Source organism: Rattus norvegicus, chromosome 10, assembly GCF_021556685.1.
Source record: "Rattus norvegicus strain SHRSP/BbbUtx chromosome 10, alternate assembly SHRSP_T2T, whole genome shotgun sequence".
Lineage (NCBI taxonomy): Eukaryota > Metazoa > Chordata > Mammalia > Rodentia > Muridae > Rattus > Rattus norvegicus.
In genome coordinates this window covers 109030618-109053900 of record NC_141543.1, presented here as the reverse complement: position 1 = coordinate 109053900, position 23283 = coordinate 109030618, and the positions used below count along the sequence as shown (strand labels likewise).

The 23283-nt window shown below is 52.0% G+C and overlaps 1 long non-coding RNA gene across 1 annotated transcript; it reads left to right on the top strand.

Annotated features, from left to right (window-relative positions):
* Nucleotides 1-20283: 20283 nt before the first annotated feature.
* On the top strand, nucleotides 20284-22749 carry LOC148003195 (uncharacterized). Its single transcript, XR_015632417.1, has 2 exons — nucleotides 20284-20371; nucleotides 22468-22749. It is a non-coding gene; the product is annotated as an uncharacterized LOC148003195 (long non-coding RNA).
* Nucleotides 22750-23283: the final 534 nt, after the last annotated feature.

Here is a 23283-nt window from a genome sequence, read left to right as displayed (position 1 = left end):
TCAACACGGCAAGAACAACAGGAGGAGATGGGCGCACGGAGTGAGGGTGGCTGGAAACGCCTCCACCCACAGCGCCCTGGGGTTTGAGGTGGTCCCCACTGGCAATCTTGTGAGGGACGGAGGCTGGGCTTACGGAGAGGATGACCAGGGGAAGCTCAGAGGGCTCTGTCTACCTGCTCCCTGGCCCAGTCTCTAGCACTAGCCATCACGTAGGGTCTGGGAGGGGCGCTATGCCTGGCTTGGGGCCAGAATGATGCTCAGGGCAGAGGCTTTCTTGGCCAGAAGATACCTGGCTCGTAGCCACCCAAGGGATGAGCATGACGGATTAGGCATCCCAAAGCCAGGTCCCTAGGGCTTGGCGTAGGCGCTTTCTTCCCACCCACTAGGAAACTGTCTCTGTTCAGACTCCCGGGGCCTCAAAGAGGCAGTGCAGCAGCTCAGCTTTTTTTTAAGAAGGAAGAGAAAAACCACGGCCCCCAAGAATCTAAATCTACGAACTTGGGGCCTCTTGAATGAAATGAGAGTTGACTGTGGAATTGGGAGTTTGGATGTTCTTTTCCTGTATCCTGGAGGTTTCCCCACCGAAGTTGATCAAAGGCCCAGGAAATGGCTTGTGATAGGTTAGCGGTCCTGGTGCCACCTCCTGGTCCTGCTTGGAGGCAGCTGGGAGTGATGGTAACCTCTGCACCTGGCCTTGCTCCCTGGTTCGGTTCGGAGTGATGCATGGTCTTCCTGGTTTTACCGAAGCAGCAGTCAGATCACACAGGACGGCTCCCTGAGCTCCATCTCGGCTGCATGGTTTTCTGAGCGCGTGCGCGCGCGCACACACACACACACACACACACACACACACACACACACACACACACATCCTGCAGAAGTAGTAGGGTCAGGGCTAGGAAGGACCTGCTCCATTAGTTCATAACTTTTTCACCCAGAACTCCATAGCCCATTGGGTTCTGAAGTGGAAACTTAAGTATTCTTTGGAAAAATCAGTTGTGCTCGGTGGATTTTTGCTGGGGCAAAGGAGCATTTCGCCGAAGAGGACACAGGAGAGAGGATGCTCTGGTAAGGCAAGCACGTGAAAGGACACATGATGAAGGAGTCTTCACTAATGAGATGTATGTATGTATTGGTCTGCCTTGCATTGCATAGTTGAGCTCCATTTGTCAGGACTCCATAGAGAGAAGCACACCAAAAAACAAAACAAAACAAAACAAAAAAAAACTTCTGGTGGTGAGTTATGGCTTCATGCTGTTTCCCCAGACTTGGGCTGATTGGGGAAGGGTGATGTCAATTGAGACAGACACACAGGCTGAGGCAGGATACTTGGTGAGAAGACCTGTGGAGGACACGTATGTTTGAGGGAGTATAAATAGGACTGGATGGACAGTGATGGGAGCTGGCTTGGCGAGGCTGAGCTTGAAGCTTGCTTATACAGCTAGTTTGGCTTGCCTACAGAGCTCGCTGGACAATGCTTATTGATCTGCGCTGATTTTAGCTTCATTGAGAGAGACACAGCTGAGAACTTTTCCTGGTGTCCTGGTCCCTCCCGCTGACTTGTGCTGATTTGGCCGAGGCCTGGCTGTATCTGCTAGGTCCTGCACCGCTGCTATCTGGACACTGCTGAACTGGACTGCTCGTATGTCTGTGGAGTATTTGCGAGTGGATCGAGCTGCCGCTGCTGACCTGTGAACTGAACTGCTGATAACCTGACAACGAGGATAGGATTTGCTCCAAAGAACCATTTCTGAACAGGTCCACTTCCCCCGTATCCTTTCTTTTCCTCTACCTCTGGTGGGTGGTGGGCTAAAGGGAGGTTAAGGCGATTAAGAACCATCGTTAAAAATAGGCTTTGACAAAAAAAATTAAAGTTCCAAGATTCTGTGTTCATGGTCCCATCCGCTTGCTCATTTTCCTTTGGGGCATTTCCCCTTTCCACGGGAGTGAAACTCAGGAAACTCTCCTGCCTCAGAAGATGAAGAGACTGACTCTCTGACCCCTGCTCCAGGAACATCAGAGGATCAGCTCTCCTGGTGTTTGGCCCCCTGTGTGTGTGACTCAGGATGGACTCAGGAGCAGGGTCACCGTCCTTGGTGAGTTGAGGCCAGGGCTGCAGGGCTAATGTCTCCCTCCTTGCTGTGTTCTGATGTGTTTCGAGACTTTCCTCAAAACCACGTGGTGATGGCATCTGCAGGTGGCCTTTGGCAGGCGATTGGGCTCCATGTTTCATAAGAACAAGAAGAGAGGGCTTGGGGGATGGGAGGGGCTGGAAGCGTTGTTTGTGTGACCCCATGAATGGGAAGAAGAGAGAAAAGCAGGAGGGGGAAGGGGAGAGAGGGAGAGGGATAGGAAGGGAGGGAGGGGGAGAAGTGGGAGGGGAAGGGAGAGGGGGTGGGGAAAGAGGGGGAGAGTTGCATACTGATGGCTCTCAAGTTATGCTTGAAATTCCCTTTCCTTTTCTCTCTCATTTGGTAAGATGACGGTGGTGGATCTTAAGCTGGAGGACACTGCAGTCCAGGAAGGTAAAGCCAGGACTCACTAGGCTCACAAGAGAGGTTAGGTCTGCATCTTTTCCCTGTAAATGGGGTTTCTGGTGAGATTTCTGGAACACTGCAGGTTTACAGCTGAGAAGGAGACAGGACTTAGCAGGGGTAGTTGTATTGGAGTCCCTGTGCTCTGTTAACCGGCTTCAACCAGATCCCTGGGTGAGAGGTTCCTGTGTCTTTTCCTGTTCCTGAGAACTCCCCTGCCTCTCTGTCCTTTCCCTGTCTCTCTGTCCTTTCTCAGTCAGCTCCAAGTTTGTGCAGATAGGGAGGTGTCCCCCAGGAGCCACCATGTTGCTTTCGCATCTACCAGCGGGCGCAATAGGGCATCACGTGGAGAGGAAGCCTGAGCAAGGAGGGCTCAGTAGTCCGTGGACAGAGTCTGTGTGACTGAGCAAGCCTGTGGGTTACTGTCGGGCCTCAGCTGCCAGATACAGTCTGACGGATTGCTCAGCCTCCGGTGCTACCTCCCAGGAGGCCATAGTTTGCTGTTGGGAGGGATTAAAAGTCCTGAACTCAGATCTGGTCTTCTGGGTTGAGGGGTTGAGTCAGAACGCAGAGAAGGGAAGCTTCCGATGAGAACACGGCCCTCTGAAGACACGCCCCTCTGAAGGCACGCCCCGGCAGACATGCTCCGGCAGACACGCCCCTTCGAACACTCCCCCTGCGGGCACGCCCCTCAGCAGACACGCCCTTGGCTGACCCAGCCCTCTGCCTGCACAGCAAAGGCCTGAGTAGTAGAAACAGAAGGATCTACAGCAGACTTGAACCCCCTATTCCACTGTACCTCTGACCTGCAGGGGACCCAGAATCAAGGCGACTCCAATTCTTTCCTTTTCTTTTCTTTTCTTTTTTTTTTTCCCCAGAGCTGAGGACCGAACCCAGGGCCTTAAGCTTGCTAGGCAAGCGCTCTACCATTGAGCTAAATACCCAACCCCTCCAATTCTTTTCTTAAACATGTTTATATTTTATTTTTCAAAATATCTTGTTGGGTTTTTTTTTAATCTTCTTGCTTTTGTCTAATTCTCATTTACATATTTTTCTTTATTTTGTAGTGAAAATTTTTAATCAATTTTCTGAGTATTCTTCTTCTCTTTCTCCCCTTCCTTAGGGCCCTCCTTTTTTCACCTTCACTCTTGTTAACGTTAAGTTTAGCAGTAGAATTATGTAGAAAATATTCTACATAATTTTTGCTCCTTTCCATCTCTTAGGATTTATTTTTTATTATTGTAAATTAGGTGTCCGTGCATGGGTATGTACGTGCACGCCGGTAGAGGTCATGCGTGTAGAGGACAGTAGAGGGTGATGGATCTCCTGAAGCTGTGAATTCTGGGAATCGAACTCGGGGTCTCTACAAGAGCAGTATTCACTCAACTGAGCCATCCCTCCAACCCTTCCCTTCGATGCTTATTGGTGGAACAGCAGTGGCCTTGAACTGCCTCTATATCTGTATGTCTGGCTTGTTTCCGGTACGGTTGGTACGCCCACTCATTTTCTCTGAATGGGATTGGAGATGCAGCTGTCCTGAAAATGGTTTGACTATGTTTGGCCTAGGGAGTGGCACTATTAGGAGGTACGGCCTTGTTGGAGTAGGCGTGGCCTTGTTGGAGTAGGCGTGGCCTTGTTGGAGTAGGCGTGGCCTTGTTGGAGTAGGTGTGTCACTGTGGGCGTGGGCTTTGAGACCCTCCTCCTTGCTGCCTGTAAGTCAGTCTCCTCCTAGCAGCCTTCAGGTGAAGATGTAGAACTCTGAGCTCTTCCTGCACCATGCCTGCCTGAATGTTGCCATGTTCCTACCTTGATGATAAGGAACTGAACTTCTGAACCTGTAAGCCAGCCCCAGTTAAGTGGTGTCCGTTCACAGCAGTGACTAAGACGGTGGCTACTAAGAAAACAACGGAGGCATAGATCGTGGGGCCGAGGCGTCCAATAACAGCCGTCTGCAAGCAGAGATTCAGAGAACAGCAACTGCTGAGTCTGAAAAGCCGGATGCTCAGCGGTTCTGTTGGGTGTGGAAGGCCTGGGAGCTCCTCAGAGTCGCCATGTTGAAAGGGAAGCTGGAGTCTGACGTCAGTGGTTGAGGACGGCAACTACAGATACACTAGGGGTGTGGCTTGCATGTGCACGAGCTCCCTTCTTTCTCCACCTTCCTTTGCCAGCCTGCCGGTCTGCCAGCCCGTTGGATGGCATTGCCCACACTCAGGAAGTGTCTCCTTCATTCCCCAGCTACCGTCCTGCCTGCCGATTGTCGGTGGACGTACATGTCTTGATACAGTTAAATTGACACTTGTGGTTATAGGCTAAGATCTTTCAAAACCTATTTTAATAAGGGATCTTAAATGCTTTAACCTCCCTTCTAGCCTACCACCCACCAGAGGTAGGGGCAAGGAAAGGTTTATAGGACCGAGGGGGATGTGGACCTGTTTAGATCTAGTTCATTAGAGCGATTCCAGTCTTCATTGTCAGGGTATCAGCAGTGGCTCAATCTAAAAGAAACAGAGGCTCAGCCTCTCGGCCCGAGTCAATGGCAAGAAGCCACCGAAACATCAGGAGTTCCCTGATGCATTTCTCTCTAGGAAATCATGAAGAAGGCAATACCACAGCATTGTCAGCAAAAACAAGCTGAGCAAAGCCCAACAAAGACCAGCAGAGTAGCCAGAGTACCGTCCACTGTCTGTTGGGTTCTGTTGGCTGATCCCTTTCCAAGCGTCATGCGTCCTCCCAGACGTCCACTCCAGCAAAGCATCACATGTCTGGGAAGCATCCTTTCAGGCTGTGATTAAGAGCACCGGCTGCACTTCCAGAGGTCCTGAGTTCAACTCCCAACAACCACATGGTAACCCACAACCAGAAATTTCCACTTCCCATGGTGGTTTGAATGAGATGTCTCCCCCATAGTCTTAGACATCTGAATCCTTAGACCCCTGTTGGTGATGCTGTGTGAGGGAAATTAGGAGGTGTGGCCTCGTGGGAGGAAGTGTGTCCCTGGAGGCTCTCAGAGTAAAAACCCTCACCCAATGCTAGTTTGTTCTCTTTGCTTCATGCTTATGTTTCAGGATGTGACGTCTGAGGTCGGGGCTAGGGGTAGGGGGGCTGGAGAGATGGCTCAGTGGTTAAGAGCACTGACTACTCTTTCAGAGGTCCTGAGTTCAATTCCCAGCAACCACGTGGTGGCTCACAGCCATCTGTATCAGATTCTGGTGTATCTAAGATAGCTACAGTGCACTCATGTACATTAAATAAAGCCTCAGGAGCTTCCTGCTCCCGTGTCATACCCACCCTTTGTTCCAATGCTTCTGCTCCAACATGGACTTGCACCCCTCTGGAACCACAGCACAAACCCAAATAAACCCTTTCTTCTACGAGTTGCCTTGAGCCTGGTGTTTCACCACAGGAACAGAAGACGAGACCCAGTGCTATTCCCTAATATGAAGCCGGAAGAGATGCCTGCTCCCATGTGCAAACTGACACACGTGTACATGTGAACGTGCTCCCATGTGCAAACCAACACACCTATACACGTGAACATGCTCCCATGTGCAAACCAACACACGTGTACATGTGGACGTGCTCCCATGTGCAAACCAACACACCTATACACGTGAACGTGCTCCCATGTGCAAACCGACACACCTGTACACGTGAACGTGCTCTCATGCGCAAACCGACACACCTATACACGTGAGCATGTTCCCATGTGCAAACTGACACACCTGTACACATGAACATGCTCCCATGTGCAAACTGACACGTGTGCACTCCAACATAACAAAGCAAAGCAGCCTGTTTCCACCACAGCCCATTCTCACTCATGTCGAGCAGATGTGACTCTCACGTGTCAGCACTGCACAGTCAGGTGGATGCAGTCACCCATATCCCTCACCTCTGCATGAATCTCACACCCCCAACCCTGAGCAGGGAGGCCGCAGAAATGCCGTCTCCTCCCTCGGTACACAGCCTTGCTGTCTGGCCCTGGCTTACAAGTGCAGAGACGACTCCACTAAGGGGAACAAGGAGAAAGTGACCTTCGAGGTAGCTCTTGGGTCCACCTTCAGCACACGTAGAGACCTAGGCTTCGGGAAGCACAGCCTGTGCCGCAGAGTCTGAAACACGCAAGCGGCCTGTTTGCCTGTTGCTCTGGGCAGCACAGAGTCTGCTCTTTCCTTCCTTTGTATCCAACCTCTGCCTCCTATGTAGCAAGAAGCTTCTGAAATTTCTCATGGCCACCATGTCCTTCAATGGCTTTTCCCTGTCCTGGATCTCTGCTCCTTCGGCTGTACCCCATAGTCTCCTCTGGGAGTCTTGGCTCCCATTTTATCTGAAGTGTTTATGTAGCAGCACCAATGAGTATCTGGGCAGGACCTTCCATTCTGTACGCATACACACACACACACACACACACACACACACACACACAGGCAGACACACACACACACACACACAGAGGCATACACACACAGGCACGCACACACATGCACACTCACACAAGTACCAAATATGGAGCTGCCAGGCAGGCCTGAGAAGTCATATAATCAGGGTGGGAGATGTGGGCCCAGAGGAAGTGGTCAGAGTCAGAGGGAAATTTTTCCCTCTCAGCCAATAGCGTCCATCGACATACTCCGCTCCTATGGCTCTGAAACTGAGGGGCCAATAGCTTTGTCTTCCCTTCCCTCCCATCCTCCACCAGCTTCTTCTGCCAGGAGCCGATCTAGCTGTGCTTCCCTCCCCAAACCTGGATTCTGTTCTTCCTATGCACGGGCTCCTGCCTGCATCCCACTTCAGACACCCTTGTCAGACAGCACAGCCCACCACAGTCCCAGGCTCCCCTCCTCCCCAGGCTAATAACACCTTCGGGAAGTCCTGCAGATCAGCAGTCAGCCAAAGGGCAGCACGGGCACCGTCATCCAGGACCTGGACAGTTGGGGCTACACAGTGACAGGGGAGTCACCGTCAATGAACTGATCAGGTGTGATGGCCAGATGGCAGATGATGTGACTGTGACTGGGATGAGGGTCCCGGGAAGTCCTGGGGAGCCAGGGTTGTTAGGCTAGACTGAATGATAAAAATAGAAAAAGTTAAGAGTTGTGGTCCTCCTGGCTTGTTTGCCAGGAGTGAGTTTATGTGCATATGTGTGCATGTGCACAGGGAGGCCAGAGACCAACCTCAGGTGTTGTTCCTCAGACACGGTCTGCATTTGTTTGTTTGTTTTGTTTTGCTTCTCACTAAGTAAGTGAGACTGGCTGACCAGTGAGCCCTAGGAATCCTGCTGTCTCTGCTTCCCAGCATCCACAAACACCAGCCCTCCCTGCTTTGTTTACGTGGATACTGAGATCAAATACAGGTCCTCACGTTTACACAGAGAGGACCTTCTCCCCAAATCCCATCCCAGATATATTTGTTAGAGGAATACAAAGCTGGCTCACTCAGTTCCTGAGCTTGTGGGAGCACCTTCTCTGGCACTCCTGATATTGCATTCATGGCCCTGAGGGTTGTAATTGTGATCGAGGGGACAGAGGTAGGAAAATGGCCAGGAAAACACTGTGCAGGCCGGGAGGAGGAATCCTGGCAGAGCGGGATAGATCCTGTGGATGGATGGTGGATGGATTGGCACATAGAACTGGGAACCAAAGTCCTGGCAGAAGCGACCGAGTACAGGGACCTCAGGTTCCCTGAATCTCAAAGGACATCCTGGCCACACACACGAACCCTGTAGGAGTCCCAGGTACCACCTCTAAGTGGACAGGGGCTCTCCAATACCGAAGAGCATTCAGCAGCCTGAGCTGGCAGGCTCACACTCGCAGACTTGCACACGACATGGAGACGCATGGAGTTGTGGTGCTATGGACTCTCAGCAGACACAACCCTCTTTCTACAGAAGGAACTTCTTGATAAAGATGAGACATTGAGAGTTCTCCAAGACCCACTGTGTCTTTTTCCAAAGGGAGAAGGAACCAGCTTTCTCAGTCCTGGTGCAGGTCCCAGGAGATGAGGGAACAAAGATGTCCTCCACCGAGGTACCGCTTGCTTGGCAAGAGACCTGAAACCCTGGGCTGTCTGTGCCAGCGACCACAGCAGCAGTCGTGTGTGACAAGCTGCAAAGGACTGTTTCCAAATTAATGTAGCAGGGTCAGCTGTTGACGTGAACACTTTTACTCTCCTCAGACACAGGCAACACCAAGAGCCCTGGGCCCACGTGACAGGCAACATGCAGAATATGGGGCCTTTCCCGTATTCGATTTTTCCTTTTTTAAAAAAATGCATTTTTTTTATTTTGTTTTTATTGGTGTTTTGCCCGTGTGTGTGTCTATGTGAGGGTGTCAGAAGCCTGGAGGTTTCTGGAGGAACTGGAGTTTCAGACTGGTGTAAGCTGCCTTGTGGGTGCTGGGAAAAGCATCCAGTGCTCTTATCCTCTGAGACATCTCTCCATCCCATCCCGCCCCCCATGTTCTAGTTTTCAAAGGGAAAGCAGAGACTGGAGCCCCATGGGCACGGGCCAGGGTTGAGTCTCCTCTTGCCATTTTGTCTGCATGACAGCCATGGTACTGTTACCCAACACGTAAGGAAATGCAGAACAGGAGGTCACTTTCCCAGAGCCAAGGGACTGTGGGGGACAGGGCAGCATCTGAACTCAGTCCTGGTTGTGCCAAAGTGATGTCAGTCCTAGAAACTAAACTCAGGTCCCCCGGAAGCACTGAGCCAGCTCTCTAGCCCCGTACTCTGAACTTGTTTGTAGGACAAAATTTCATCTGTACAGGCTGAGCAGAAGAGGGGGCTGTGCATGGTGCACACAGTCCTATTTTAAAAAAATTTTTTAAAGATTTATTTATTATATGTAAGTACACTGTAGTTGTCTTCAGACACACCAGAAGAGGGCATCGGATCCCATCACAGATGGTTGTGAGCCACCATGTGGTTGCTGGGAATTGAACTCAGGACCTCTGGAAGAGCAGTCAGTGCTTGTGACCACTGAGCCATCTCTCCAGCCCCCTATTTTAAAATTTTAAATTGTGTCTTCGTGTTTATTGTACGCACACATGGAGGTCAGAGGGCAACCTTCGAGTGTCGTTTCTTTCATTCCACTATGTGGGATGCAGAATATGAGGCCTAGCCAGGAGAATTCAGGTCATCAGGCTTGGCTGGGAGCAAGTGCCTTTACCCACAGAGCCATCTTGTTGTTGTTACCTTTGAGGTGAGAAGGCCAGACTGAGTCTATGATGGGCTTCGAATTGGCAGTCCAGGAGACTAGGCCTAAGAACTGGGCAAGCCCAAGCAAGTCAGTTATTAGAAAAAAACACAGGCTTCAAGAAGCTAGTCAGAAAAATGCCATCAGAAGCTGGCCAGTGAAACAAGGGCAGTGGGTCAGCAACAGTTTCCAGACCTCCCCAGTAACAGTGTCCAGCCCCTACCCCCCATAGTGGTTCTGGAATGCCCCTAGAGATGGAGAAAGATAAAGGTCACCTAATGTGCTTTAAATCGGGCCTGCGAGCTCACTTGGGTGTCTCCATCTTGGAGTGGGAGACCCCAGCATGCAGGACTTCTGCAGAATAAAACACTCTTTGCTTTCGCATACTATTTGAGTCCTGGGTATCATTCTTTGGTGAGTCCTGGACCCTTACAGAGGGAACTGAGCCTCTAAGGCAATGGTTCTCAACCTGTGGGCTGTGACCTCTTTGGGGGTGGGATGACCTTTTCACATGGGTCACAGATCAGATACCCTGCATATCGGATATTTACACTATGATCCATATCAGTAGTAAAATTATAATTATGAGATAACAATGAAATAATGTTATTGTTGGGGGAGGTTTACCACAATATGACGAAACTTATTACAGGGTTTGAAACGGCTTGAAACCATTGCTCTAAGGCTTTCATCCAAGGACACGCATGACTGAGAAGTGCTACGGCCTGAAAAGGAGGTATTCTCCATAGGCTCATGGGTGTGAACGTTTGGTTCCCGGCAATGGGGCCGTTGGGAAAGTTGTGCACCTTTGAGGACTAGCAGGATAGGCATGAGACATGTTCCCTTAGATTCCAGCTTAACCCTTGTTTCCTGTCTGTCTCCACACTGTGACCAGCCTCACAGGCTCACTGCCACAAAGTAGCTGGCCCCCGCCACCTTGCCTTCTGCACTTCAGTGACTGTGAGCCAACACGAGCCTTGTTTCCTTGAAGTTGCTCCCGTAGGCTTTCATCAAGGTTTTCAGCAAGGAGAGGCACTAATGCAAGTTCCCCCACTCCTAAAACAAACTAGTCAACAGGTGCTTGCTGGACCCTGGCCATGGACTTTGGGGAGCAGACATGTCCCTCCTATGACGTCTAATGCTACCTCACATAGTTTGTACGGCTGGGCTTGTGTGAGTCAGGCTGGGCATGGTGATCCGTCTACCCTGCCTGGACGAGTCTAGCCTCAAATCTTGCCCTAATGTTCTTCCCGCAAGGGCTCACAGGTGCTGGATTTAGTTTTATGAGACATCGTTTTGCACAGGGACCTTATGATGTCCCTGGAAATGCTCGGGGCAGAGGCAAAGCCTGCACGGAAGGGTCCTTGCTTACTGTGTGGGACCCCAGGAGAAACCCGGGACACAGGCCTGACTGTCCTCCCATCCCTGAGCCCAAGACTCATCTATCTTCCTTCCTGATACCTCCCCCAGCGCCACTCAGTTGTCAGCAAGACTGAGCATATTAAGCAAGTGCGAAGACGCCTTCCCGCTCCTATTTATCTAAGCCATATGCACCTGTCAATCAGAACCCATAAGTACAACCAGCCCCTGGGGGAGGCTGAGACAGGAGAGCTGAGACTTACCTCGGAGGGTCCCCTCCTCACCTCCTACTAAGTGCCGGGCATCATTGGAGGGGCTAGAGATGGGACAGAAGGAAACGAAGGCCAAAGGGCAGGGACGGCAGGGTTAGGGGTGTGGACAGATGCGGCTAAAACGCATCCTAAATGGTTGTGTGATGTGAGTTGTATGAGGCAGAGGGGGAGTTGAGGGGAAGGGATTCGGGTTGGTGGGGGAGGGGGGGTTGAAGTGTAGGGCAGGGAAGCAAGACAGACCGGAAAAGAATTTCAAGTCTGAGTTCCAAGGAAGCTATGCTGGTGGCCTTGGGACCAGCCAACCTGCTCAGCCTGGAACCTGTGTCAGCCAGCCAGCCAGAGACTCTGGATGCTCTGTGTGTGTGTGTGTGTGTGTGTGTGTGTGTGTGTGTGTGTGTGTGTGTGTGTGTGTAAGTGCTAAGTTGGCAGACTGTGAAGGCATGGTGTGCTCAGGACCTGCTCTGAGAGGAGAGTCCCTCAGAGATGGAGGCATGAATAAAACACAGGCAGTTCTTACCTAGACGTCAACCCAGAGTGTGCCTAAGCGTAAAAAAAAAAAAAAAAAAAAAAAAAAAACAAGGAAAGATAAAAGCCAGGGTGGAAATCAGAGTTCATTCCTCAAGCCGATCCCAGACTGCCAGAGGCCATCCTTTACTGAGAAAGATCAGGAAGGCTTGGGATGCTTGAACAGCTAGGGTGCTGTGATTGATTAGTGATGTCTGCTATTGTCAGGAAGGTGGGAAGTGGCTGCAGGAGACTCTGGTTTTGCTTTAAATCCTAGCCTGGGAGAAGAGTGGAAGTCTAGCTGAACTATGACACTGATGTCTAGAGCTGAGTGGTGAGGACTGGCAGGACAGAAGGCCGGAAGCAGGAAGGCTTCAGAGAAGCTAGAAGGTGTGTGAAAGATTGGAGCAATGAGCCAAAATACAGGCTCTACCTGGGGCCAGATGCCCAAGCCTGGATTGTGGGAAGTGCAACCTCTTGCTTTTGCAGTGGTGGATGGGGACTGGCACACCCACTGCACCTGGGCTCACATCCCTCTGCGCCCCTCCCACCTACCATCTGCATACATTGTTGCAATGCATGGAATTAAATGACTGCCCAGCCTGGGCTCAGAACCTTGATCCTGGGTTAGTTATTTTTACTCTGTGACTCTCAGTGCCTTTATTTACAAATGTGGCCCATAAAACCCTGAGGGATTAAGAGAGTGCATACAGCTCAAGTGTGAGACATTCAGTGAGTAGAGGGTTTGCCTAGAATGCAGGAAGCCCTGGGTTCCAATCTATCCCAGCCCGCAGAGGCAGGGGCAGGAGGATAAGAAAGTCAAGGTCATATTCGGCTGCATGGGGAGCTTGAGGCCACGGTGGGATCTTAGCTACCTGAGCTCCAGTCTCAAAGGGGGGTGGGGGTGCAAATCCACGCAATGCCTGGTTCTAACAAGGGTGTGACCCAAGTAACAATCAGCCGTCACAGCCTCTGTTGGTGTAAGGACACAGAGGATGTGACAGACTTAGGGTTGTGCCACCCTAACTCTGCGTGTTAAGCCTGGACTCTGTGTGGAAGTGTTAGAAGGTGGGGCCTCTGGGAGATGACTAGATCACAAGGGAGGAGCCCTGTGAGCGAGACCCCAGACTGCTTGGCCCCAGGAGAAGTTTCGATTCCCCTCTCTCCCAGTGAGGTTAAAGAAAGCCAGCCAGCTTCCACTGAGGATGAAACCATCCCCTCCCTGAGCTGGGGCTCCCAGCCTCTAGGACTGTAAAAGGTGAACTTCCTGATTCAACCACTCTGTCTGCCATACTTGTGTTATAGATGACGCTCAGGCCACTGGTCTGTAGCCACTGGTCCTAGCCAACTCTAGCTCAGGTTAGACCCCTTAGGTCTGCGAGCCCACACTTCAACTATTGCTATCCTGTTTCTGAAAATGTGGAGTGTTTTATGTGCGTGTATGTGCTGTGTGTGTAACATGTATGTGCTAGTGCCTGTAACAGCTTGAGGTTGACATCTTCCTCCACCACTGCCTACCTTATGTCCTAAGGCAGAGTCTCCCCTTGAACCTATTCCTCAGTCCCCACCATTCCTACCTGGATTTTAACTGGGTTCTGGGGATCTAAACTCTGGCCCTCACACCTACACAGCGAGTACTGAGTACTGTACCTGCTGGGACCTCGCCCCTGCTCTCCCAAAAGGCTTTATTGGAGTAGACACAGCTGACCGTTGGCATAACCCCCTGGTATCTTCATGGCCTGCAGAGGCATGAAGATAGCTTCCTAGGAGGGTCAGAGGCAGCCCAGGGTAGCGTGCTTGCCTGGCACGGGTGAGGCCTTGAGTCTGAGAGGAGAAGAAGAGGTATACTTGGATAAATGAACAGAGTCTAGTTCGGGAAGAGAGGTGCAAATGCACAGCTGATGCGTTCTCGACAAACTCACCAGGAGTTCATGAAGGGACAGCACAGCCTTGTTAGCCTCTGGTGCTAAAATGGGAGCTTTTCCTATAGAAGAAGGAAGATGCCAGCCCTTATGCCTGGGTACTACTTGGAAATGGTCATAGACCTAAGTGTGTGTGCGGAAGCCACACAGAATTAAACACCACAGTTGCAAGGCTTGAGAGCGATCAGCCACATGGAAGAGAACACAGAAGTTTAGAACTCTCTGGGAAAATGGGCAGATTGATTTCTTCCAATCGATAGCTCTGCTCTTTAGAACTTCAGCTTAGGGCCAGCGAGACGGCTCATCGGGGAAAGGTGATTGCTGGCAAGTCTGACAACTTGAGTTCGAGCATGGACACCTCCATGGTGGAAGGAGAGAAGTGACTTCTACAAGTTGTCCTGGGAACTCCACCAGGACACCACAACATGTGCATTTGAGCACACACACACACACACACACACACACACACACACACACACACACCACTGTAATAATGAAACACCTCTGTTGGCTGCATCTCTGGTCCAAGATCCAGGGCTTGCCCAGCACCTACTTGAGTCTGTTCTCACAGGCAGTTCTGCATCTACTGAGTGGGAGCAGCTGAGCCAGTGTGGAGACCTGGGAGACTGGGTAAGAGGAGACATTTAGCAGGAAACTTGACAAATTCCCTCTGCGGTCCAGGAGATCTGTGGTCCTTTCTCCCAGCAATTAGCCTCTGCTCTGTTCTCCCCCGGAGGCCTGGAGGCCCCTGCAGACACTTCAGGTTCTGCTGTCACAAATGCCACTCACACCTACACATCCCCCAGGAGGAGCAGCAGTCTGGTGGCTCTGGTAGCTCACAGGAAGACAGATGGACCTGTGCAGTGGGACTGCTGTCTTCCTGTGGAACACTCGTCACTGCTGAAACCTGCATCTCAGGGGCCTGTGGATGTCCTGGAGCTTTCTAGGACGAGGAAGTTTATTGGGGCTAGGGCAGGGACCTTGTGCTCTCTTTGAGATTGCTCTGCACAGTTGTGGCTCAACTCTTACTCTGGGATGGCAGCAGCAAACACGTGGAGATCCCCCCAGAGCGGGGAGGGGCAGCGCAGGTGTGACTCCAGTAGATGGTCCCTCTCCGACATGCATGTACAGACGTGTACAGACACAACTTATACACAACTCTACACGCAACCCCCAGTGCACAGAGGCGTACACGCACACACATCCCGTGGCCTCTGAGACTTGGCTGTCTGTCAGCTTGCAGGACAGAAGCTGAGGTTTGCAGCCGGGTGTGAAGAATGGGGAGGGCTCCACCTCGTTAATGGCAGCAGCCTTCACTCCCCAAGCAGCTTGAGAGAGCTCGGTTGCTCTTTAATTATCTGGAATTAAAGAGTGCAGCCTGCACACACCCCCACCCCCCAGCATTATGGTAGAGGAAGTCAGGGCACTCACTAACCACCTGATTCATATGAAGAAAGTCACACATCATTTTTCCAGAGCCGTAGGGTTTTGTTTTTTTTTTTTTTTTCTCTCTCTCTCTCTCTCTCCAATGAGGCAGAGTGAAGGGAAGAGAATCCCAGAGCCAGGTCTACCAAAGTGAGGGACTGCTGAGGACACCCCCCACTGGGACCCCTGGGTGAGCTCCCATGGAGCAGGGAGGGAGCCCACAGTGGAGAGATAGAATGAAGAATTTAACGAATTTTCTTCTGCTTGAGCCTCAGTGATCATTAAAAGCAGAACAGGGCCCAGGGCAATGGCTTGATGAGGAAGGATTTGCTGTGCAACCGTGAGGACCCGAACTTGATCCCCAGGACTCACAGAAAAGCTGGGTATATAGCAGTGTGAGAAGGCAGAGCTGGGGAGGGAGAGTGAGGCAGACTGTGATGGGAGGGTCCAGTCAGGGAGCTCCAGGTTTGGTGAGAGATCCTGTCTCAAAAGAATATGGCTGAGAACAATTGAAGAAGACATCTATCGTTGATCTCTGACCTCCACACACAAGCGCACGTGGATGTGCACACGTGCCCACACACGTACACATGCGAAAATAAATAACTACATAAAAAAACCAGACCATGGGATAGGCTTAACCAGAGCATGAAGGATCTAGGCTGGATGACAAGCAGAACAGTAGAAGGGAGAATTGTAAGCACATTCAATGATCCTTTCAGGGGAGACGTCCCCCACAAGTCGCAGAGAAACTGATTTTGTGGAAATCTCTGTCTCCCACACAGCAGCCTCACCAGGAGCTTCAGAGGCACCCAGGCATGCCAGAGGCTGCTGGCCCTGAAGAAGAGAAGGGACAGAGGCTCACTGCACCTCCTCTGTCCATCCATCCTGGCCGTCTCCCTGAGTGGCCTCAAGAGACCCTTGGTGGTTTTGGAGCTGGGTTGTGAGGTGAACCAGAGGCTCAGAAGTGGGTGTGTGTGTGGGAGTAGACAATTCTTCCAAATGGTGAGAGTCCCTCTTTCACCCAGCCAGGGCCCTCATGGCCTGCAGAAGCACTCACTGCCCTAGTGCCCATTCATAGCCAGGCCTGCCTGTGTTTTCTCCCCCTCTCCTCCTCCCCTCCCCTTCCCTCCTCTCTTCCTCTCCCTCTCATGATGTTGCTCTCTCGCTCCCCACCATGCTTTCTTGCTCCCCCTACCTCTCCTTTCCCCTTTTCTCCCTCCCCCTCACCTCTCCCTTTCACATCCTCCCTCCTTCTTCCTCTCCCCCTCCCTCTCTCCCTCTCCCTCTCCTCCCTTTCTTCCCCATTCTCTCTCTCCTCCCTCACCCTTCCCTCCCCCTCACTTCCTCTCCTCCTCCCTTCCTCTCTGTCTCTCTCCCCTCTCTCTGCCTAAAATTCCCCCCAACCTATGTGTAACAAAGTGGGGTGAGTTGAGAAGGCCCTGAGGGTGGGCCCCTTCTTTAGTCACATTTCATAGACAAGGAGACTGAGGTCCAACGTTGTGTTTGGCACTGGAGGTGAAACAGGTCCGAGGACGTAGTTTGGCTGTGATCTGGTGTCACCTACAAACATTAGTGGGACTCCCTGTGTGCCTGTTGGGGGAGGGTCCTGCCAGGTACCCCAGGCCACCTCAGGCCTCACTTTACTCAATGCTTCTCAGAGCCTGGAGCTCACTCAGAGGTAAAGCCTCTGCCCCCGCCCCCGCCCCCGCCCCCGCCCCCGTTCCCGCCCCCGTTCCCGCCCCCGGAAGGCCATTGAAGCACCCAGCCCTGCTTCCTCACCCTGTCTGGGCTCTACAGCTCTTCCTGGGGAGAACACTGCACAGCGTCACCCTCTCAAGTTCAGCTCCTGCCTTGTTTTCTTCTCCCTGCATCTTGCATCTGAGCTGCTTTGGGGGTGAAGAAACCTTTCCGTGGAAACGGGCTGCGAGCCCCTCTGTTCTACCTGGGCATTGCCACGGCTGTCAAGAGGGACCCAGCTCCTGCCACCTCTCCTTCCCCAGCCAATGCTGAATCTCTGCTAGATCCTTGCTGCCGGGAGTACTGGGCTTCTGGAACATTCCAGAGAGAATATCTTTGGGCGGGGACACCTTTTTATCCCGTCTTAGGGAGGAGGATTTGAGAGACTGGATTCTGAGAGGAGAACAGAGTGTCACTATAGTCGGTGACATCATGGAATCCAGGAGCACCCGCTGTGGGCATGGCCCAGGTATCTGAGCCTGGACCCAAACCCTCAGCTTCCGCAGCGTCAAAGTGGCCCAGTCAACTCCTTCTCCCTCTTTACTCCCCCAGGCATCAAATGTCTGCAGGAAGAGACACAGGTTGCCTTTTGGGACCCCAGGGAAAAACACACCACCAGCTTAGCTCCTGGACCTTCCTCACTGTCCCCTCCCATTCTAGCCTCCCTTGACCCAGATGCCCTGCTGCTGCTGCCCTGGGTCTTGGGGCAGGCCCTGGGGACCCTGCAGCCCTGTTGAATCCTGGCTTGAGGTACTGAGGAAACCGTCTTCTTTCTCTGTTTCCGAAACCCCTCCAAGGCAGTTTCCTCTTCCCCCGGTAGGGTAATGTGGGAGCCGCAGAGTAGGGAAAGCAAGGGAAGGAAAGGAAAGAGAGGGAGGGAGGGAGGGAGGAAGGGAGGGAGGGAGGGAGGAAGGGAGGGGAAGGGGAATCTGTTTATTTTCTGCCTGCAGCTCCTGATCCTGCTCTTTTCCCCTTCGGAATGTGCCTCTCCCTCCTCGCTGTCACCGTTCTCTGCGCCATATCTCCCGTAATAAAAACCAGTCCTCGAGTGGCATCTGTGCCCCTCCCAACAGTTTAGGGCCATTATATTAAATAATGATAATCACAAGTGTCTCTCTGTTCCGTCTGCAACGGCTGCCTGTTCCCTTTAAAGCTCTCAAGCCCAAGGTCAGGGCCCCTCTGCTTGCTTAGATAAATCTCGCTCAGCGCAGATGCTCACAGATCCCACACAGGTCCTTTGTTGTGTGTTCTTTGTTTGAAATACCGCATGCCCCTCCGAGGAGGATGCGCCTGCCTTGGTGCCAGCTGTCCACCTCTGCATATTAAATGGTGGCCACAGCCCCCACAGCAGCTGAGGGGAGGGGAGACGAGAAGGAGGGGAGCAGGGAGGATGAGGACAGAAAGGGGAGGGGAATGGAAGCTGGGATAGAACCCCCATCTACCTATACCTCACCCCCAGTTCAGCCAACCTAGGCTTCCCAAGGCAGTTGAATCTCTCTTTTGTTCTTAGCTCCCTGCTCAACCACCATCTTCGGCACCACTGGGACCATTTATTCTTTAGTAGTTCGGTGAAATCAAAAGGTATCTTCGTGTCCCTCCAGCAGGAACGAGTGCATTAATGAGAACTGTGAAGGGCCTGGAAGGGGGTTGTGTTAAAGAAGCCCAAGAACAGGGGGATTAGTAGCAGCAGCTCCCCTCCGCTCCACACGCAGTGCCACAGTGCTTGGGGCACTTACTGCTGCCATCTGCCCCAGGGACGGTGGCTTGGCCCCATTGCCTCAGTCCCATCTTCTTTTCTACTGGTTTCAGTAGTGTGCCCCCAAATCCATGCCAATGTGGACTAAGACAGTGACAGTGCGGTCACCGTTTGGAAAAGGGGGTCTCTGGAGATGTAATTAAGACACCGATGGAGCTGAGGTTAACCTGGGTTTGGGGGGTGGCTGACGCCAGTGAGTGTCCTGACAGAGACAGAAGGGGGTAAGTGGCTCAGTGGATAAAGTGCCTCACAAAAGCTACTCCCAGTAGTAGGGTAGAGGTGGAGACAGACAGATTCAGGGGGCTTGCTGGACAGACAGCCAAGCCCAAGCAACAAGCTCCAGATTGGAAAAGAGACCCTGTCTCAGAAAGTAAGATGCAGACCGACTTAGGCAGATGCCCAGTGTGGACCTCAGGCTTCCAGGAGCCACGTGTGCACACATGCATACCAGTGCACACACTTGAGCATGCGCACATGCACAGGTGCACACACACAGAGGGAGAGAGAGGGAGGGAGTGGAATAGGGAGGGAGAGGGGAGAGAGCGAAAGAGAGGGAGAGAAAGGGAAAGAGAGAAACATAGGAGACAGAGGGAAGGAGGAGAGAGGAGAAAGAAGAAGAGAAGGAGGAAGAGGAGGAAAAGGAGGAACAAGAAAAAGAAGGCAGAAGCATACAGATCCTCAGTTTAAGAATCCACAGGGGATGAAGGCAGAGAGGGAATAAAGCATCCACAGGTCAAGGACGCTGAGGAGAAATTGGGAGAAAAGCAGGTCTCCTGCAGTCTCCAAGGGCCCACTCTGCCAGCCCTGTGTGTTGCTATCTCTCTGGTCTCCAAGGAGTTGTCCTGCACAGGACACTTCCCTGCAGGAAAGCTGGCCAGGGAGGTGAAGCTCTAAACAGTGTCAAAAGCCTGGTCCCAGCAGATGGAGATTCCTAGGCCTAAGGGGCCTAGGACGCTGGGTCCCCAGGACCAGCAGAAAAAAATCCAGAAGTGTCCAGAGGAGCAGCTAGGGAGGGTGTTTACTGTGGTGGGTTCTCTCCACCCTTGTGGTAAGAAAGGATGTCTTCCTCCCCAAGTGTGGCCCTTCAGATCGCTGGAGACATAGTACCTGACTTCAATGCCCACACATCACTAGTCACACAACCTCCGGGCGTGGATTGGAACTAACAAGGTTTAGGAGTTCTGTGGACTCAGGTAGGGCCCAATAGATAGCAAATGCCTTCATACAGGCACAAAGCTGGTCGGTCCTGCTGAGGACAAGGTTCATAAGGGAGTCAGCGGGGAAGTGTTTAATTTTGAACCACCAGGAGGGTTCTAGGGGCAGGGCTTCTTTTTTTTTTTTTTCTTTTCCCCCTCTTTTTTTTTCTTTTTTCGGAGCTGGGGACCGAATCCAGGGCCTAGCGATTGCTAGGCAAGCACTCTACCACTGAGCTAAATCCCCAACCCCCATGGGCAGGGCTTTAAAAACAACAAAACAAAACAAAACAGATGCCAGAGGGCAAGAACCTTACTAGAGAGAGACGTTTGTGAAGGGGAGGAGCTAGCAGGGGTGGGAGGGGCTTCACCTAGAGGGTCCTGCCCTGTGGGTGGGGGAGCAAAAGCCTCAAGCCCGGGGAGTGCTGGATCTGGAGCACTAGGGACACCGGAGAGGCTGGAGCAGCCAGGGAGGTAAAGAAGGGACAAGGAATTGCTGCTATTAGGAAAGTGCAGAGAAGGCAGGAATCAGCTCGCGGTGCCTGACTGGGGGACAGCAGAGAGGAGAGTCCAGGGGCGGGGGCGGGGTGTGGGCGGCCTTGGAACCTGTTTGGCCTCAGAATCCATCCTTGGCCTCCTGTGGTGGCTGGCTCTAGCCTCCAGCCTCTAACCGCTGGCTGCTTCACCTGGCTTCTTCCTCTGCCTGCTATGCCTTTTCTCCTTTAGAACAAATTCTTTTCCCAACTGAAAGCATGTAGACGAGATGCCTCACAAGCTCGGGGAAGCTCTTAGCAGTAACTCCTAATTTAGACAGGCACCGTGGGGAGCAAAGACAAGACACACACACACACACACACACACACACACACACACACACACACACACACTGGATACAAATGTGGACCAAACCCACCGAGTCTGTCTCCCCATCCTGCCCTCATGTGGAAGAGCTTATGGGTTTCTTAAAGGTAGAGATTTAAGTTAGGCTTTAAAATGGACGGAGACGATTTAACAGGGACAGTGAGCCTAAGTAAACATCTCATCAAACTCTACAAACAAAACGGGCGGCAGCGCAAAACACTAAATGGGGGCAGTGAAGAGGCTTCGCGCTTCTCTGAGCCTTCAGCCTGGTGGGGCGTGGCTGCCTCCGGCTTTCCATCCCAGTGGCCAGGCCTCAAGGGAACAGGGTGGGGCAGGCGCTTGATGCATCCCGATCCTGCCTCTGCACCTTAGGGCTGTAGTGACAGAGTCAGGGCTCCAATAGGGAAAGCCTTGCCTCTCTTTGGAGGGGAGTCTGGCGAGGATGAGATAAATACAGCTCAGAATTCTGCAAGCTCAAATACAGTTCTGGGGGCTGAGTGGGCTTGGGGATGATTCATGTACATCGAGCCTCAGTTTCCTTGTTTACAAAATGGGTATATAATTGCTCAACCAGAGTCTGGGAAGTCTGGGGTAGGACACCGTGGAAATACCAGACCTTAGATCAAGAGCTGCTCGGTCAGCCATCCGGTACCTCAGGACCCTGAGCTCCCTGACAGGACTCTCTGCTTATGACTGCAAAAGCCACTAAGCAGTTCGGAGATCCTAACAGACTCTGGGGATCTAGAGCCCAGGTTTCTCCCGGGCAGGATGCTCTGCCTGTAACACAGGCATGTAACTATGGCAGCCCACACTGAGCTTCTCACCTGGGCTCCCCATGGTTGCCTACTCTCTGTCCATGCCTTCCTCTGCTTAGTTACTGTGTCCCAGGCAGAGGAGAGGACTCAGAGAATGGGTAGAGGTAGGGATAGATGGGCAGGCAATCAATGACTAGAGGGATGGAGAGACAGGTAGATAAAGGAGTGGATAGGTGGGCGGGCAGATGAAGGAAGGATAAACAGGGAGGATGAGAAGATGAGTACATGGGGGTGGATAGATGGGTAAGTGAGTCAGAGGATGGATGGGTGGGTAGAAAGGAGGATGAATGGAGGGATGGATGGATGGGTGGGTGGGTGGATGGGTAGATGGGTAGAGGGATAGATGGACGGATATATAAAGGTTGGATGGACGAATGGAGGGGAGAGTGATAGATATGGAGGGGATAGATGTATGAATAGAGGGATAGATGGATACATGGGTAGAAGGATGGTTGGTGGATGGACGGATGGATGGATGGGTGGGTGGATAGATGGGTGGATGGGTAGATGGATAGATAGGTGAATGGGTGGTTGGTTGGATGGATGGATAGAAAGTTGGATGGATGAGTGGATGGGTGGGTGGATGAATGGATGGATGGAAAGACATTGGTACAAAGGATGCCTGGACAAGCTTCCATCTCCTCTCATGGACTATGCTCATGGCCACCAAGGCTGACCTGCCATCACATCCTATAAGTCTGTGTGCATAAACAGGTTCTAACCTCAGGCAGAGACAAAGTTCCCTAAAAAGAAGCTTGTTGGTTCAAAACGACTGCCTCTTTTCAGAACGTGTACAAGAATGGAGTACTAGAGCTCCGGGGTCTTACGGGTCTGTAGGTCCTCGCCTGGTTTTCTTTCCACCACGCATTTACATAAGTGCTTCTATTGCTGCAGCTCTGGTGGACCTGGAAATGCAGAGTAATCCCAGCAGCGTTTGTCTGGAGGGAGACGGTGGACTGAAACAGAGCGCCCTGTTGCCTAGCCTCTGCGCCTTCACTAACCAGCACTCCAGAACGCGTTGCTGAAGCCGCGGGATCTGAATGGCGGGAAGACAACCGTCCCCCCATACAAGCACCTCTCTTACCCTGGGTGGCTTTCTAGTGTCCTTGAGCCATCTTCCCATCTCCTGAGTGCTAGCCCCTTATTTTAAATAGACAATAAAACCTTGGCTGAGGGTCCAGGGTGGCTTTGAGTCTTCAGTGAGAATGTGTGGTCAGGGCTTCTGGATCCATTCTTCGTCCTTTCCACTGAAAACTCCGTCTGATGCAGGAAAATGTCCAGGGGCTGTGGACAGGGGCTTCTAAAGAGGGTGGAGATACTGGGACTGAGGACACCCGGTGCTGGTACTGCACGCTAGAGCACTGGGCTCTGAGCTGGATTGGGAAAAGACGTCTCTCAAGGCAGAGACTGGATCATTTTCTTCATGGTGGGTGTGTGGGACCGAATGAGAGGACCAGAGCCACCTGGAGATGTGAGCCCTTAGCCGCACACTTAACCTCTTTTGCATCCTGTGGCATAAAAACAGAGGTCAAGGTGAGGATGGAGGATCCTGTCAGCTTCAGTCATAATCAGCAGAGTGCAAATTAGAGCCAGAAAATATGGCAATATTCCCCCACCTCCAACTACCAAAACAGCAAAGTCTTTGATGGGAGAGGGGCTTGCTTCCTCAAAACTGCAGACTTTATGAACAGAGTGCATCTTTAGGTCCTT